Source organism: Eleutherodactylus coqui, unplaced genomic scaffold, assembly GCF_035609145.1.
Source record: "Eleutherodactylus coqui strain aEleCoq1 unplaced genomic scaffold, aEleCoq1.hap1 HAP1_SCAFFOLD_517, whole genome shotgun sequence".
NCBI lineage: Eukaryota > Metazoa > Chordata > Amphibia > Anura > Eleutherodactylidae > Eleutherodactylus > Eleutherodactylus coqui.
In genome coordinates, this window is record NW_027102184.1 from 3,088 (window position 1) to 15,000 (window position 11,913).

Below are 11,913 nucleotides of genomic sequence, written 5' to 3' on the forward strand. Positions count from 1 at the left end.
CGCCGTCGGCGCTATCAGGGGAAACAGGCCCGCTCCTTCCGCCTTCGTGGAACCGGGGCTCGGCCCGGAGCGACCAGGATTACCCTCATACCGGTTCTCACGACATGCATTGACACTCGGCTCAGCCCCGGCAGCCGCAGCTCCCGCCGGCCCAGCCAGCCGGGTCCGCCGCCCTGGCCGGCACGCCTGGAGCGTTTGGACTTTGTCGTTTTTTCTCCAAGACTCATCTCTGCCAACGACTATAGCATGGGCTGCCACCTGCTGTTCCCCGCCAATGGGTGTCCTGACCTGCAACACCGGAGGCTCAGGCGGGGTCTTGAGCAACGGCTGATAGGTGCACTCAGGGGGCCCTCTGCAGCCGCCCAGGGCCACCCCTGCAGCCACCACACAGCTGCCAACAGCCCGCTCTCCGTCACCCCCCAGCCCCTCTGCATACATCTGCTGGGGGTGCTTTTTTGACTTCCCCCATTTTGGCCAATGGGAAAATGCCAGGGGGAAAGCCTCCAGAGTCATGCCGACCTCGTGGAACTCCAACCCGGCCTGGAGCTACTGGTTTGTCCCCTTCCCGGTTCTCAGGACCTGCATCGACACTCGGCTCAGCCCCGGCAGCCGCGGCCCCCGCCGGCCCGGCCAGCCGGTTCCGCCACCCTGCCCGGCGCCTGGAGCGTTTGGACTTTGTCATTTTTTCCCCCAAGACTCGCCTCTGCCAACTGCCAAGGACTTCAGCAGGGGCTGCCACGGCTGTTCCCCGCCTCCTGGGGTTCATGCCCGGGCACACCGGAGGCTCAGGCAGGGTCTTGAGCAACTACTGTTGGGTGCTCTCAGGGGGGCCCCTCCACACCCCCAGGCCGACCTCCAGGGGCTGCCCCCGGCCCCTGGAGCAGCCAGCACCCCCTCGCCGTCAACACTCTCTCCCCGTTGGGACTTTGAAACTTTTCTGACCGTGCAAGCTTCATTGGACGGCAAGGGGGTGACCTGCGGGCTCTACCCGGCCTCCTGGGGTCCTGCCCGGGGACATCGGAGGCTCAGCCTGGGTCTTGAGCTATTGCTGGTAGGTGCACTCAGGGGGCCCTCTTCAGCCGCCCAGGGCCACCCCTGCAGCCACCAGACAGCTGCCAACAGCCCGCTCTCTGTCACCCCCCAGCCCCTCTGCATACATCTGCTGGGGGTGCTTTTTTGGCTCCCCCCGTTTTGGCCTATGGGGAAAAGCCAGGGGGAAAACCTCCAGAGTCAGGCCGATCCCCTGGAACTCCAACCCGGCCTGGAGCCACCGGTTTGTCCCCTTCCCGGTTCTCAGGACATGCATTGACACTCGGCTCAGCCCCGGCAGCCGCAGCCCCCGCCGGCCCGGCCACCCGGGTCCGCCACCCTGCCCGGCGCCTGGAGCGTTTGGACTTTGTCGTTTTTTCTCCAAGACTCGCCTCTGGCACATGCCATGGACCTCAGCGGGGGCTGCTCCCCGCCTCCCGGGTGTCCTGCCCGGGCACATCGGAGGCTCAGCCAGGGTCTTGGGCCCCTACTGGTAGGTGCACTTTGGGGGCCCTCCGCAGCCGCCCAGGCCCACCCCTGCAGCCGCCACACAGCTGCCAACAGCCCGCTCTCCATCACCCCCCAGCCCATTGCACACATCTGCCGGGGGTGCTTTTTTGACTTCCCCCATTTTGGCCTAAGGGGAAAGGCCGGGGGGAAAACCTCCAGAGTCAGGCCGACCTCCTGGAACTCCGGCCCAGCCTGGAGCTACTGGTTTGTCCCCTTCCCGGTTCTCAGGACCTTCATCGACACTCGGCTCTTCCCCAGCCGCCGCAGCTCCCGTCGGCCCGGCCAGCCGGGTCCGCCCCCCTGGCCGACACGCCTGGAGCGTTTGGACTTTGTCATTTTCATGACTTGTCTCCTCAAACTTTGTCCGACTGCAAGGGGGGCTGCCACGGCTGTTCCCCGCCTCCTGGGTGTCCTTCCCTGCAACACCAGAGGCTCAGGCAGGGTCTTGAGCAACTTCTGTTGGGTGCTATCAGGGGGCCCCTCCACACCCCCAGGCCCACCTCCAGGCGCTCCCCCCGGGCCCTGGAGCAGCCAGCACCCCCTCGCCGTCAACACTCTCTCCCCGTTGGGACTTTGAAACTTTTCCCGACCGTGCAAGCTTCGTCAAACGGCAAGGGGGCAACCGGTGTTCTGTGCCCGGCCTCCTGGGGTCCTGCCCGGGCACATCGGAGGCTCAGCTTGGGTTTTCAGCCACCACGGGCAGGTGCACACAGGGGGCCCTCCGCAGCCGCCCATGCACACCTCTGCAGTCAGCACACTGCTGCCAACAGCCAGCTCCCCATCACCCGCCAGCCCTTCTGCATACATCTGCTGGGGGTGCTTTTTTGACTTCCCCCATTTTGGCCAATGGGAATATGCCAGGGGGAAAACCTCCAGAGTCAGGCCGACCTCCTGGAACTGCCGCCCGGCCTGGAGCCTCCGGTTTGCCCCCTTCCCGGTTCTCAGGACCTGCATTGACACTCGGATCTTCCCCGGCAGCCGCAGCCCCCGCCGGCCAAGCCAGCCGTGTCCGCCCCCCTGGCCGGCACGCCTGGAGCGTTTGGACTTTGTCATTTTCATGACTTGTCTCCTCAAACTTTGTTCAACTGCAAGGGGGGCTGCCACGGCTGTTCCCCGCCCCCTGGGTGTCCTTCCCTGCAACACCGGAGGCCCAGGCAGGGTCTTGAGCAACTTCTGTTGGGTGCTCTCAGGGGGCCCCTCCACACCCCCAGGCCCACCTCCAGGGGCTCCAGCCCGGCCCCACTGGCAGCCAGCACCCCCTCGCCGTCAACCCTCTCTCCCCGTTGGGACTTTGAAACTTTTTCCGACCGTGCAAGCTTCGTCAAACGGCAAGGGGGCAAGCGGCGGTCTGTGCCCGGCCTCCTGGGCGTCCTGCCCGGGGACATCGGAGGCTCAGGCTGGGTCTTGAGCCACCACTGGTAGGTGCGCTTTGGGGGCCCTCCGCAGCCGCCCCGGGCCACCCCTGCAGCCAGCGCACTGCTGCCAACAGCCCGCTCTCCGTCACCAGCCAGCCCCGTCTGCACGCATCTGCCGGGGGTGCTTTTTTTGGAGAAATACTGTCACTTTGTCAAAGACCGCACACCGCTCGTTCCCTTATACCCCGACAAGGTGTTCGCGCTGACGTTTTGCGAGGCCTTATTTTACCGCCGTCGGCGCTATCAGGGGAAACAGGCCCGCTCCTTCCGCCTTCGTGGAACCGTGGCTCGGCCCGGAGCGACCAGGATTACCCTCATACCGGTTCTCACGACATGCATCGACACTCGGCTCAGCCCCTGCATCCGCAGCTCCCGCCGGCCCGGCCAGCCGGGTCTGCCCCCCCTGGCCGGCGCCTGGAGCGTTTGGACTTTGTCGTTTTTTTCTCCAAGACTCGCCTCTGCCAACTGCCAAGGACTTCAGCAGGGGCTGCCACGGCTGTTCCCCGCCTCCTGGGGTTCATGCCCGGGCACATCGGAGGCTCAGGCAGGGTCTTGAGCAACTACTGTTGGGTGCTCTCAGGGGGGCCCCTCCACACCCCCAGGCCGACCTCCAGGGGCTGCCCCCGGACCCTGGAGCAGCCTGCACCCCCCTCGCCGTCAACACTCTCCCCCCGTTGGGACTTTGAAACTTTTTCTGACCGTGCGAGCTTCGTCAAACGGCAAGGGGGCAAGCGGCGGGCTCTGCCCGGCCTCCTGGGGTCCTGCCCGGGGACATCGGAGGCTCAGCCAGGGTGTTGAGCCACTGCTGGCAGGTGCACTCAGGGGGCCCTCCGCAGCCGCCCATGCACACCTCTGCAGCCAGCACACTGCTGCCAACAGCCCGCTCTCCATCACCCGCCAGCCCCTCTGCATACATCTGCTGGAGGTGCTTTTTTGGCTTCCCCCATTTTGGCCAATGGGAAAATGCCAGGGGGGAAACCTCCAGAGTCAGGCCGACCTCCTGGAACTCCAACCCGGCCTGGAGCCACCGGTTTGTCCCCTTCCCGGTTCTCAGGACCTGCATTGACCCTCGGCTCTCCCCCGGCCGCCGCAGCTCCCGCCGGCCCGGCCAGCCGGGTCCGCCGCCCTGGACGGCACGCATGGAGCGTTTGGACTTTGTCATTTTCCTCACCAACACTCGCCTCTGCCAACTGCCAAGGACTTCAGCAGGGGCTGCCACGGCTGTTCCCCGCCTCCTGGGGTTCATGCCCGGGCACACCGGAGGCTCAGGCGGGGTCTTGAGCAACTGCTGTTGGGTGCTCTCAGGGGGCCCCTCCACACCCCCAGGCCGACCTCCAGGGGCTGCCCCCGGCCCCTGGGGCAGCCAGCACCCCCTCGCCGTCAACCCTCTCTCCCCGTTGGGACTTTGAAACTTTTCTGACCGTGCGAGCTTCATCGGACGGGAAGGGGGCGACCTGCGGGCTCTGCCCGGCCTCCCGGGGTCCCTGCCCGGGCCCCGTGGGAGGTACAGGCAGGGTTTCTCACCGACTACCCGTAGGCACTCTCAGGGGGCCCTCCGCGCCCTCAGGCCGCCCTCCCCGGGCTTCCCCCGGGTCCGCGGAGCAGCCCGCCACCCCTCGCCGCACCGTGTCTCGCCCCCGTTGGGACTTTGAAACTTGGCTCGCCGTGCAAACCTCTCCGGGGGACAGAGGGAGAGACCTGCGGGCCGTGCCCGGCCTCCCGGGACACCCTCCCCGCAGCGCAGGCGGCTCGGACGGGGTTTTCAGCGAGTGCTGGGGGGGGTGTCTTCGGGGGCCCCCCGCGGGCCCCCCGGGGCACCTGCGCGGGGTGGCCCCTGCTGCCAGGCACCCACTCCCTATCGACCATCCAGCCCCCCTACATACATCTGGCGGGGGTGCTTTTTTGAGTTCCCCCATTTTGGCAACTTGGCACCTCCTATGGGGAAACCGGCAGAATCATGCCGACCTCCTGGAACTCCGGCTCGGCCTGGAGCCGCCGGTTTGTCCCCTTCCCGGTTCTCAGGCATTTTCGGACTTTGTCATTTTTTCAGCACTCTGTCAATGCGGCCAGCGGGAGCTGCCGCGGTCTGTGCCCAGGCACCAGGCTCTCCAAACGGACGCCGGCGGAGGGTCAGGGGGTGTCTCGGCCAGATACTGTAAAACACTCAGGGGGTGCCCAGGCACCAGGCACTCCAAACGGACACCGTCGGAGGGTCAGGGGGTGTCTCGGCCAGATACTGAAAAACACTCAGGGGCGCACGGGGGCTGCACAGGGCCACCCCAGGCGGCTCCCCCGGGCACCCGGGCGGCCATATTGGCGGCTGGGACCCCCTATTCAGCAAACGCCAGGGGGCGCTCAGGGGCGCACGGGGGCTGCTCCACTCGCCCCAGGCCGGCCTCCCTGAGGCGGGCACATTAGCGGCTGAGACCCCCTCTCCACCAAAGACCGGGGGGCGCTCAGGGACACACGGGGGCTGCTCTACTCGCCCCAGGCGGGCACATTAGCGGCCGAGACCCCCTCTCCACCAGAGACCGGGGGGCGCTCAGGGACACACGGGGGCTGCTCCACTCGCCCCAGGCCGGCCCCCACTGGTACCCGGGCGGCCATATTGGCGGCTGAGACCCCCTCTTCAGCAAACGTCAGGGGACACTCAGGGACACACGGGGGCTGCTCCACTCGCCCCAGGCCGGCCTCCCTGAGGCGGGCACATTAGCGGCTGAGACCCCCTCTCCACCAGAGACCGGGGGACGCTCGGGGACACACGGGGGCTGCTCCACTCGCCCCAGGCCGGCCTCCCTGAGGCGGGCACATTAGCGGCTGAGACCCCCTCTCCACCAAAGACCGGGGGGCGCTCAGGGACACACGGGGGCTGCTCCACTCGCCCCAGGCCGGACTCCCTGAGGCGCGCACATTAGCGGCTGGGACCCCCTCTCCACCAAAGACCGGGGGGCGCTCGGGGACACACAGGGGCTGCTCCACTCGCCCCAGGCCGGCCTCTGTAGGTACCCAGGCGGGCACATTAGCGGCTGAGACCCCCTCTCCACCAAAGACCGGGGGGCGCTCGGGGACACACAGGGGCTGCTCCACTCGCCCCAGGCCGGCCTCTCTAGGTACCCAGGCGGGCACATTAGCGGCTGAGACCCCCTCTTGACCAAAGACCGGGGGACACTCAGGGACACACGGGGGCTGCTCCACTCACCCCAGGCCGGCCTCCCTAGGTACCCGGGCGGGCACATTAGCGGCTGAGACCCCCTCTTCAGCAAACGCCAGGGGACGCTCAGGGACACACGGGGGCTGCTCCACTCGCCCCAGGCCGGACTCCCTGAGGCGGGCACATTAGCGGCTGAGACCCCCTCTCCACCAAAGACCGGGGGGGGGGCGCTCGGGGACACACGGGGGCTGCTCCACTCGCCCCAGGCCGGACTCCCTGCGTACCCGGGCGGGCACATTAGCGGCTGAGACCCCCTCTCGACCAAAGACCGGGGGACGCTCAGGGACACACGGGGGCCCCTCCGCGCCCCCAGGCCGACCTCCAGGGCCTCCCTCCCGGCCCCTGGAGCAGCCAGCACCCCCTCGCCGTCAACACTCTCTCCCCGTTGGGACTTTGAAACTTTTCTGACCGTGCAAGCTTCATCGGACGGCAAGGGGGCAGGCTGCGGTCTGTGCCCGGCCTCCTGGGGTCCTGCCCGGGCACATCGGAGGCTCAGCGGGGGTTTTGAGCCACCGCTGGCAGGTGCACTCAGGGGGCCCTCCGCAGCCGCCCCGGGCCACCCCTGCAGCCAGCACACCGCTGCCAACAGCCCGCTCTCCGTCACCAGCCAGGCCCGTCCGCGCACATCTGCCGGGAGGGAGCTTTTTTTGAGACATACTGTCACTTTGTCAAAGACCGCACACCGCTCGTTCCCATATACCCCGACAAGGTGTTCGTGGTGACGTTTTGCGAGGCCTTATTTTACCGTCGTCGGCGCTATCAGGGGAAACACGCCCGCTCCTTCCGCCTCCCTGGTACCCTGGCTGGGCCCGGAGCGACCAGGATTACCCTCATACCGGTTCTCACGACCTGCACTGACACTCGACTCTGCCCCGGCCGCCGCAGCTCCCGCAGGCCCGGCCAGCCGGGTCCGCCCCCCTGGCCGGCGCCCGGAGCGTTTGGACTTTGTCGTTTCTTCTCCAAGACGCGTCTCTGCCAACTGCCGTGGACTTCAGCGGGGGCTGCTCCCCGTCTCCTGGGTGTCCTGCCCGGGCACATCGGAGGCTCAGCCTGGGTCTTCAGCCCCTACTGGTAGGTGCACTCAGGGGGCCCTCCGCAGCCGCCCAGGCCCACCCCTGCAGCCAGCACACGGCTGCCAGCAGCCACCACACAGCTGCCAACAGCCCGCTCTCCGTCACCCCCCAGCCCCTTCTGCATACATCTGCTGGGGGTGCTTTTTTGACTTCCCCCCTTTGGCCAATGGGGAAAAAGCTAAGGGGAAAACCTCCAGAGTCAGGCCGACCTCCTGGAACTCCAACCCGGCCTGGAGCCACCGGTTTGTCCCCTTCCCGGTTCTCACGACATGCATCGACACTCGGCTCAGCCCCGGCAGCCGCAGCCCCCGCCGGCCCCGCCAGCCCGGTCCGCAACCCTGGCCAGCGCCTGGAGCGTTTGGACTTTGTCATTTTTTCTCAAAGACCCATCTCTGCCAACTGCCGTGGGCTTCAGCGGGGGCTGCTCCCCGCCTCCTGGGTGTCCTGCCCGGGCACATCGGAGGCTCAGGCAATGTCTTGAGCCACCGCTGGCAGGTGCACTCAGGGGGCCCTCCGCAGCCTCCCAGGCCCACCCCCGCAGCCAGCACATGGCTGCCAGCAGCCACCACACAGCTGCCAACAGCCCGCTCTCCGTCACCCCCCAGCCCCTTATGCATACATCTGCTGGGGGTGCTTTTTTGACTTCCCCCCTTTTGGCCTATGGGGAAATGCTAAGGGGAAAACCTCCAGAGTCAGGCCGACCTCCTGGAACTCCAACCCGGCCTGGAGCCACAGGTTTGTCCCCTTCCCGGTTCTCACGACATGCATCGACACTCGGCTCAGCCCCGGCAGCCGCAGCTCCCGCCGGCCCGGCCAGCCCGGTCCGCACCCCTGGCCAGCGCCTGGAGCGTTTGGACTTTGTCATTTTTTCTCAAAGACCCATCTCTGCCAACTGCCGTGGGCTTCAGCGGGGGCTGCTCCCCGCCTCCTGGGTGTCCTGCCCGGGCACATCGGAGGCTCAGGCAATGTCTTGAGCCACCGCTGGTAGCTGCACTCAGGGGGCCCTCAGCAGCCGCCCAGGCCCACCCCTGCAGCCAGCACACGGCTGCCAGCAGCCACCACACAGCTGCCAACAGCCCGCTCTCCGTCACCCCCCAGCCCCTCCTGCATACATCTGCTGGGGGTGCTTTTTTGACTTCCCCCCTTTTGGCCTATGGGAAAAAGCTAAGGGAAAAACCTCCAGAGTCAGGCCGACCTCCTGGAACTCCAACCCGGCCTGGAGCCACCGGTTTGTCCCCTTCCCGGTTCTCAGGACATGCATAGACACTCGGCTCAGCCCCGGCCGCCGCAGCCCCCGCCGGCCCGGCCAGCCCGGTCCGCACCCCTGGCCAGCGCCTGGAGCGTTTGGACTTTGTCATTTTTTCTCCAAGACTCGCCTCTGCCAACTGCCGTGGGCTTCAGCGGGGGCTGCTCCCCGCCTCCTGGGTGTCCTGCCCGGGCACATCGTATGCTCAGGCAATGTCTTGAGCCACCGCTGGTAGGTGCACTCAGGGGGCAGTCCGCAGCCGCCCGGGGCCCACCCCTGCAGCCAGCACACGGCTGCCAGCAGCCACCACACAGCTGCCAACAGCCCGCTCTCCGTCACCCCCCAGCCCAACTCTGCATACATCTGCCGGGGGTGCTTTTTTGACTTCCCCCCTTTTGGCCTATGGGGAAAAGCTAAGGGGAAAACCTCCAGAGTCAGGCCGACCTCCTGGAACTCCAACCCGGCCTGGAGCCACCGGTTTGTCCCCTTCCCGGTTCTCAGGACATGCCTAGACACTCGGCTCAGCCCCGGCCGCCGCAGCCCCCGCCGGCCCGGCCAGCCCGGTCCGCACCCCTGGCCGGCACGCCTGGAGCGTTTGGACTTTGTCGTTTTTTTCAAAGACTCATCTCTGCCAACTGCCGTGGGCTTCAGCGGGGGCTGCTCCCCGCCTCCCGGGTGTCCTGCCCGGGCACATCGGAGGCTCAGGCAATGTCTTGAGCCACCGCTGGTAGCTGCGCTTTGGGGGCCCTCGGCAGCCGCCCAGGCCCACCCCTGCAGCCAGCACACGGCTGCCAGCAGCCACCACACAGCTGCCAACAGCCCGCTCTCCATCACCCCCCAGCCACTTCTGCATACATCTGCTGGGGGTGCTTTTTTGACTTCCCCCGTTTTGGCCTATGGTAAAATGCTAAGGGGAAAACCTCCAGAGTCAGGCCGACCTCCTGGAACTCCAGCTCGGCCTCGAGCCACCGGTTTGTCCCCTTCCCGGTTCTCACGACATGCATCGACACTCGGCTCAGCCCCAGCAGCTGCAGCTCCCGCCGGCCCGGCCAGCCCGGTCCGCACCCCTGGCCAGCGCCTGGAGCGTTTGGACTTTGTCATTTTTTTTCAAAGACTCGTCTCTGCCAACTGCCGTGGGCTTCAGCGGGGGCTGCTCCCCGCCTCCTGGGTGTCCTGCCCGGGCACATCGTATGCTCAGGCAATGTCTTGAGCCACCGCTGGTAGGTGCACTCAGGGGGCCCTCCGCAGCCGCCCAGGCCCACCCCTGCAGCCAGCACACGGCTGCCAGCAGCCACCACACAGCTGCCAACAGCCCGCTCTCCGTCACCCCCCAGCCCATCTGCATACATCTGGCGGGGGTGCTTTTTTGACTTCCCCCCTTTTGGCCTATGGGGAAAAGCCAGGGGGGAAACCTCCAGAGTCAGGCCGACCTCCTGGAACTCCAACCCGGCCTGGAGCCACAGGTTTGTCCCCTTCCCGGTTCTCAGGACAAGCATAGACACTCGGCTCAGCCCCGGCCGCCGCAGCCCCCGCCGGCCCGGCCAGCCCGGTCCGCACCCCTGGCCAGCGCCTGGAGCGTTTGGACTTTGTCATTTTTTCTCAAAGACCCATCTCTGCCAACTGCCCTGGGCTTCAGCGGGGGCTGCTCCCCGCCTCCTGGGTGTCCTGCCCGGGCACATCGGAGGCTCAGGCAATGTCTTGAGCCACCGCTGGCAGGTGCACTCAGGGGGCCCTCCGCAGCCTCCCGGGCCCACCCCCGCAGCCAGCACACGGCTGCCAGCAGCCACCACACAGCTGCCAACAGCCCGCTCTCCGTCACCCCCCAGCCCCTTATGCATACATCTGCTGGGGGTGCTTTTTTGACTTCCCCCCTTTTGGCCTATGGGATAATGCCAAGGGGAAAACCTCCAGAGTCAGGCCGACCTCATGGAACTCCAACCCGGCCTGAAGCCACCGGTTTGTCCCCTTCCCGGTTCTCACGACATGCATCGACACTCGGCTCAGCCCCGGCAGCCGCAGCTCCCGCCGGCCCGGCCAGCCCGGTCCGCACCCCTGGCCAGCGCCTGGAGCGTTTGGACTTTGTCATTTTTTCAAAGACTCATCTCTGATAACTGCCGTGGGCTTCAGCGGGGGCTGCTCCCCGCCTCCTGGGTGTCCTGCCCGGGCACATCGGAGGGTCAGCCTGGGTCTTGAGCCACTGCTGGTAGGTGCGCTTTGGGGGCCCTCGGCAGCCGCCCAGGCCCACCCCTGCAGCCAGCACACGGCTGCCAGCAGCCACCACACAGCTGCCAACAGCCCGCTCTCCGTCACCCCCCAGCCCCTCCTGCATACATCTGCTGGGGGTGCTTTTTTGACTTCCCCCCTTTTGGCCTATGGGATAATGCCAAGGGGAAAACCTCCAGAGTCAGGCCGACCTCATGGAACTCCAACCCGGCCTGAAGCCACCGGTTTGTCCCCTTCCCGGTTCTCACGACATGCGTCAACACTCGGCTCAGCCCCGGCCGCCGCAGCCCCCGCCGGCCCGGCCAGCCCGGTCCGCACCCCTGGCCAGCGCCTGGAGCGTTTGGACTTTGTCGTTTTTTTCAAAGACTCATCTCTGCCAACTGCCGTGGGCTTCAGCGGGGGCTGCTCCCCGCCTCCTGGGTGTCCTGCCCGGGCACATCGGAGGCTCAGGCAATGTCTTGAGCCACCGCTGGTAGCTGCACTCAGGGGGCCCTCCGCAGCCGCCCAGGACCACCCCTGCAGCCAGCACACGGCTGCCAGCAGCCACCACACAGCTGCCAACAGCCCGCTCTCCGTCACCCCCCAGCCCAACTCTGCATACATCTGCTGGGGGTGCTTTTTTGACTTCCCCCCTTTTGGCCTATGGGGAAAAGCTAAGGGGAAAACCTCCAGAGTCAGGCCGACCTCCTGGAACTCCAACCCGGCCTGGAGCCACCGGTTTGTCCCCTTCCCGGTTCTCAGGACATGCACTAATACTCGGCTCAGCCCCGGCAGCCGCAGCCCCCGCCGGCCTGGCCAGCCGGGTCCGCCACCCTGCCCGGCGCCTGGAGCGTTTGGACTTTGTCGTTTTTTCCCCCAAGACTCGCCTCTGCCAACTGCCATGGACTTCAGCGGGGGGTGCTCCCCGCCTCCTGGGTGTCCTGCCCGGGCACATCGGAGGCTCAGCCTGGGTCATCAGCCCCTACTGGTAGGTGCACTCAGGGGGCCCTCCGCAGCCGCCCAGGCCCACCCCTGCAGCCAGCACACGGCTGCCAGCAGCCACCACACAGCTGCCAACAGCCCGCTCTCCGTCACCCATCAGCCCAACTCTGCATACATCTGCCGGGGGTGCTTTTTTGACTTCCCCCCTTTTGGCCTATGGGGAAATGCCAGGGGGAAAACCTCCAGAGTCAGGCCGACCTCCTGGAACTCCAACCCGGCCTGGAG